Source organism: Phaenicophaeus curvirostris, chromosome Z (genome assembly GCF_032191515.1).
Source record: "Phaenicophaeus curvirostris isolate KB17595 chromosome Z, BPBGC_Pcur_1.0, whole genome shotgun sequence".
In the NCBI taxonomy this organism is placed as follows: Eukaryota; Metazoa; Chordata; class Aves; order Cuculiformes; family Cuculidae; genus Phaenicophaeus; species Phaenicophaeus curvirostris.
Genome location: NC_091431.1, coordinates 46,058,101 through 46,065,261, shown reverse-complemented (window position 1 = coordinate 46,065,261; position 7,161 = coordinate 46,058,101).

Below are 7,161 nucleotides of genomic sequence, written 5' to 3'. Positions count from 1 at the left end.
CAGCATCCATCCATCCATGGATCCATAGCAGCTCTCTAAGAAAATGTACATAGAGCATCAGACTTAAAGTATGCAAGCAGAGAGAAGGAGGCACATTGAACTGTCAAGGTGGAATAATGCCTATGAACACCTGCAAAAAAGTGCTCAGCATTCGTGTTCAGCAGCAAAGCCAAATGCAGAACAACATCTGCAAAATAATTATATGTTTCAAATAACTGAAGAAAATAAACATTAGGTGGTTTTGTTGGGTGCACTGGAGGAGCAGGAACAGTACTTGCCTTTTAGCAACATGACACTTAGAAGTCCACAGGCCAGACTCTGTAAGGCACAAAACATTTGAAATACAAGAAAAGACAAACCAAAAGTATACATGGGATCTCTAGGTGTTGAAGACCTAGTTTACTATTGCTCTGCATGGAGTCCTATTATGATTTAGTGGCAATTTTCTTTATCGAAGGTAATTTGAGAATGTACGTGTACAAATGACAGCCATCAAACACTTAGTTGCTTAGTTGCAGTGGAACAGCCTACAAGCTACATAGCACTTGCAGGAATTGTTCTGTGTAAATATAATAAACAATGCATACCTGAACTAGGGATCCTAACGTCAATCAGTCACACCAATGTACATTTCAATAGGTCAATTATCTATACTAAACCAAACTTCAAAGGTCTGTGAAACCTTAAAGGATTTTCCTTCACCACCCACTAGTAGCAGTGTGGAGTTTCACTGCTGGGCTTGTTGCACTCTTCAAATAGTGAAAATAATTCTGTTGCTTCCAGTGCTGACTGAATAGAAAAGAACATTTGAGTATTCCTTAAATAATATTCAAACATTCTGGATCTGTTAAAAGTTTAGTGAGGTCACTGGGAAATGACTACAAGTCCTAACTATTGACTTCACCATACATTACACTAGAATTAAATTACTATAGCACTATCTATCATGTTGCAAAATAAATAAATTATATTTTGTATTAGGTACAATAGTTTCACTAACTGATACACAAGCTCTTCACAGTCACATATTTAATATCAGTAATGTGATCATTTTACTAAGTTACAGAACATGATCTCTAGATGGTAAGTTGATGAAACAACGACAACTCATCATAAAGCTCATACAAGGCATATTAATGAAACCAGCATTGCTGATGTTAGCAAAAAAGTAATGTTGATCCCAGTAAATTTTGAATCTATTTTATAGTTAAACCTTAAACTACTATATATAGTTATATGCAGAATCTAGTACATTTACCATGTAGCTTAAAAATAAGATTTTTTTCCTTAACAATTCAGGGAACAAAAGCCCTTACGGAAAGCAGCAGTGCTAATTTGGTAAAGTTTTAGATTTAAGCATAATATAAAAGTATCATTTGACAATTTTTATCAGAAAATGTAACAAATTCAGCCAGCTTTGCAACTGTAAGTGTACACAGAAAAAAAAAAAAAGGTAACAATTTTTGGATCCTGATGTTTCCTGTATTCTTATTTTGCTCATACAAACTCTTCAAACTGATATTTTCAAATTCCCACTAATCTAAGTGTCTGCTGAGTGGAACATAAGTTTTTATTTTGTGAGGTAGAAAGCATATAGAAATGTTATTTAATAATAGGGAATTAAATACTGTGAGTCTTTTAGAAAAATATAGCCTCAAGCACATTAGAATTAAAAAAAAAAATTGAGTATGTTATATAACTACTATCTTGCAGTTTATTTTCAAGAGTACCAATATTCTTTAACTTTTACATAGCCTATGTGATAATTATTAAAATAAATATTAAAATAAATATTTTGCTCTTATTTGTCTCCTCTTCAAAAGCTGTGCCTTAAAGAAAATACCACATTCTGTTTGCTGCAGAAAAATGTAATGGAAGTATTCTTCATGTATTACTTCTAGTACTTTGACTGTATTTGTGATGTGTAAGAATAAAACTTGTGAGTAAATCACCAAGCACTACAAAGAGTGTGACCCCTACGCTAGTTAATCTGACAAAAGCTAACCAAAATAACGTATGCAAAACAGGGGACCATATTTTCTTAGAATCTACTGTGCTAATTTTTCAGGAAACCAGAGTTCTTTCAATCATGGATGAAGAAATGGCCACTTACAGTTTAAAAAAAAAATCATTTACAGTAAAAGCTCTGAAGAGTGGTAAATAATGACTAAATTGAAATGGAAGCCTTGTTAAAGCAAGAGACTGGCAGCCAGCCTTGCTAGCCCTGAAATATGTGCCTAGTATATGTACATTGTTTTATATACCAGCTTTACGAAAGGTAGCCAAAAGAACTAGAAATCAGAATTAGAAATTGTTAATCTAAAGGATGCTTTTACAGTTTAAACAAAATAGAACTACCTAGCATTAGTGCAATCACAACGGTACTGGAACTGGAAGTAATGCAAATCACGCACTTCCTACTAAGGATCTTTCTTAACAGAGCACATCAATAGACAAAGACTCATTTACGCCTCATTCCGGGTGTGATGTTCTCACTCTTCCAGTCACTCACAGTCTGAACTCAAGGACTGTTTTTAGTTAGGATGATGTAAGGATGTTGCCGTTACAGTAGATGTAATAAATACATAGTTCACCACTTCCTAACAATTTAGACAGAAGAGCATTCTGTCTTGAGTGTTGATGATTTTAGACACATATGGCATGAATTTTGAAGCAGAAGGTGTGTATAAACAGAGATGGTTTCGAATGTCATCTTGGTTTCGTTTCTTCTCGTCTGTAATTTCTATAACCAAAGAAATCTCAGGCAGGCTAAATTCCTTTGACATTCATGTTTTAAAAGCAACTCCTCGTGTTCCCTATATATATATGAATAACTGCAGAGGGGCAGATTCTCCACCAGCTCCTCTCTTCATTGCTTATGGTACGTGACTTGGGCTAACTAGTGCACTGAATGAAAGACGCCAGCTGTCAGGGTACAGCTCCCACGTTAACACAAAGTAGGTCTGCTAAGGCTTCCTCCTCTAGCACCATCTGGTGGATTCCAGGTGTACGGTAGTAAACTTTTATCCAACTTTTCTCACATCAGCAAGCTACAAAAAAAGGTTCTGGCAGCTGGAAAAAATCTTTTTTTTTCCTAATCCTGATATTTATTTCTAAGTCGTATAGACCCTAGAGCTCCTATGTCTGGAGAGACGTAACAGGGGGAGCCAAACAGGTCAAAGAAAGAACACGTACCCCTCTATTTGGCATTTGTAAAGCCTTATTTCCAGTACTGTGTTCAGTTTGGGAATTTCCAGCACATACTGGAGCAAGGCTGAGCAGTGGCACAAGGACTGTTAGGTGGATGGAGCACTGGAAGAGGAGAAGCTAGGACAGCAGGGTTTGTTTAGCCTAGAGATAAGAAAAGTGATTCTTCGCTTAGCTGAATGGAAACCATAGAGAAGAGGGAACTGAACTTTCCTTAGAGGTGCACAGCAGGAGGGTGATAGGCAGTAGTCACAAGTCATAGCAAGGGAAATTTTGACTCCCTGTAAAGAAAAAAAAATAAGGATATGTAGGAATTGGAACAGGTTTGTGATTATAAAGTTTCCATCTTCGGAGTTTTTCAAAATTCAAGTAGACAATGTCCTGTACAACCTCAAGTTCATGCCTTTGAACAGGTGGCTTGACAAAACAACCTCAAAATTTCCTTCTAATATAAAATGACTCAAAGGCAGCTTCAGTGCCTTCAAACTTATGGAATATTTAAGACAAACAGTAGAAGTATTCAATACAACCTGCACAAACATACAGAAGAACCACATAAAAAAACCCAAAATAAATACTATTAATTTCATCATGAGGCACAATGTTTTCATCGTTACATGCAGCCTTGAGTCTGAGGGAAAATACATTCAGAAAATGTCAGAACAAGTGAAAAATTTCCTCTTTATCTCCAGAAAACACAAATCACAACAGGTAGACTATTTAAAAGCAAAAAATTGTATAAGGAAATGAAAAAGTAATTGCAACATGATTATCAAGTGAATTTAAAAGCTACTGTCATATTACCAGATTGTTTCTGCTACAGTTTTTCTTGCAATAGTAGTTTTCTCAGTATTCGAATGATATCAGGAAATATAGTAAGCACATCTTATTGTACTGAAGTCTGCTGAGTTCTGTGAAGATCCCCTCCCTCGCCCCACAGTTATTAGAAGTAACAAAATCAGAATGCTTGTTAGATATTTTAGTAACATTTAAAACTAACAGATCTAAAACACCTAGCTAAAAGTGTTACTTAAATTCCAAAAGTTATGCAAATTGCTACCAAAATAATTAGTACCTGTAACAAATAGATCGTTCTTTCATAAACTTTGAAGTTGTGGCTGACAGGCATGGCTCTTCCTGTAACATTAAGTCTGTCCTAATTGGCACTACACCAGCAAAAAACTACACTCGCGCTCCTTTCTCATAAAAATACTTAAAAAAAAGAAAGCAACTAGATTTCCAGTACTCGAGTTGTTGGTGGAGCCATCTTCAAGTCTTAACTCTTGTCAATGCAAGAAACTGAAATAATTAGCAGACACTGCTAAGAAAAACTAAATTGTTGTTTAATGTATATTTTACTGCCAGTTTGTAAGTAAAGCTATACTAAGGTGTTTTACAGAGACTGAATAAGGGGTGACTGAGAAAAGGGGTGGCTGAGTCTAGAAAAGAGGTTGAAATTGGAGGGAAAAATAGAAAGAGAAGAGATGAGAACAGAAAGACACAGTATGGAAATTAGAAAGATACAAAAGAAAAAAATTAGCTAAAAGGCATAGAATGGAGAGGGATAAAGAAAAAGTTTAAACAAATTCTTTTACCTCTGTGCTTACCTCTGGCCCCTGGTTATTCTACAGTTGTACAAGGAGCTGCACATAAGACAGAATAATTAAAATGGTGTCTTGTGTTGTAACAGGTATGTGTTCATACACAACAGAAATCAAGTTTATTGCCTGTTGTTTGAAGTTTTACCTCCTAGTAGATATCAATTTAGCTGTCAAAGTGGCATAGCAAATTACAATTTTTTCCTGTATGAAAAAAAATGCAGAAAAAAATAGAATTAAATACAGCTATCCACATGCATGGAGTACCTACTTCTTGGCTACTTAGAAAGTCATATGTTCTTCATTATTCACTGCAGCTTTACTACAGAATTTGCAGGATCTCTAAATCCAGTTTTGACTTCATTTTTTTTTAAAGTTTAGAAAGACAGAAAGTAGATAATTAGTAATTAGTTATGAACTTGTTTTTTTTTCAGTCTAAGCTTACAAATATAAAGCAGCTACTTATGAACAGGGGATATAGAATTAAAGACACAGCTTTAGAAGACCTGTACATTTTGACCCCTGCTCCATTACTGGTAGCTCCTCATTTTCTGTCCCAAATTATTATTCATAATGTGAATAATAATTATTCTTCATAATTTTGCAATTTTCTTGAATAAGGTCATACTATGCACTACACTATTAGTCATACAGATGCATTCACAGTCACTTCACAATCCCATAGTACTTTATGAGCAAAAATTTTCTAAAATATTAACATGCGATAAAGACAAGTACAAATTCTTTGGTGTACATTTTAAATAGATGAAAGTAGAGACAGAAAAATTACTTAGCCGAGACTAGGCAATAGCAAATGGCAAGGCCAGAATTCTTTCTCGTGATTCCCAGTCCTACACATTTCTCCCATATTGTTCTAGGGCTGAATTGCAGCTTTGTGCTATGTTTGGTATCCACACACATCCTCACAGCTAAATAATAGCATTCTAACATTTTCCCTGACTATCAGAGGATGAACACTTCACAGTATGAACATCAAAGCAAAGCAAAGTATCTTGCAAATGTATCAATCAGGATTGATTCTGACCTCTTAGTATTGAATAGTTTTCTTTCAGAATTGAAATGAAAGTGATTTCATACATTTGATTTTGGTTTTTTTTTATTCTAATGAAACATAACAAATTACTGACAAGAAGCCAGAAAGGACTTCAACCTAAATATTTTTGGAACATGGTTTTAACAGATGAGATGATTTACAGCATTCAGGTACATTTGTATGATATAATCTCAATAAATTTAACAAGTTCTAACTGTGGATGTAGATTTGCCAGCACAGTGTTACAATGTTTCATGGATGATTCTAATTGCTCAAAACCAGAAGAATTTCTTGCTTTTACTGGAACGGGCTCCCCAGGGGACTGGTTGAGTCACCACCACTGGAGGCGTTTAAAAGATAAGCAGATGTGGTGCCTAGGGACATGGTTTACTGGTGGTCTTGGCTTAGATTTACAGTTAGATTCAATGATCTTATCATTTCCAACCTTAAGGGTTCTGTGATTCTGTAATGCAGAAATTAATATCTATATGTAAATGCAGACATCAGAGAATTGGCAAGTTTAATGCAAGTTTCATAAATCTTGCTTCTATAGCACAACTCAAATTTGTTATCAAATTAGTAGTTGTCAGTGTTCTAATTATAATCTATCTTGGAAACCCTGTTAAAGTAAACCTGATCTCTCTCTGCAAATGCAGCTTTCTTTTTTTTTTTTTCCAGAGAGACAGAGGAGAATAATTTATTGCAAACCTTTACTGTGGATTTTAATTGAGCTCTTGCACTCAAAAAAATTTTGATCTATTTGTTTAGGTTAACTCGACTGTGTAACCTACAAAAGAATGTTCTGGAATTTTCATTTGTTTTTATTAAAATATGGAGATTTAGTTTGAAGGCACTAATATAAGACATTTGGAGGAAGAAATGGCAGACCATCTGCCAGGGAGCAGCAAAGTTCAGCCTTTCTGCAAGGGCCAGTGAGCTGACCTTAAATAAAAGTAGTCAAACACTCAGTGAGGGACGACGTTGAAGGGGATGTGGTACAGAGAAAGAAGGTTATGGAACCTGCTGATGTTTTGAATGCCCTGCCACAACCTTCCTTACAGATATATAAAAAAATATTTGGTTTGTTATTATACAATTAGTCGATGCAGTCAAAGCATTATGTAACATGCTTTATCTTGTTGCACATATTTCTCATTCTAGTCTTTTTTTTTGCTCTAATTTTAGCCGTCAAACTTAATCCACATATATTTATTTGTTTTAAGTGTGTTACAGTGTACTTTTTGATAGGCGACAAAGATAGGGAAAATGAAGTTACTTAATACAGCTTTCCTTTTGATTACT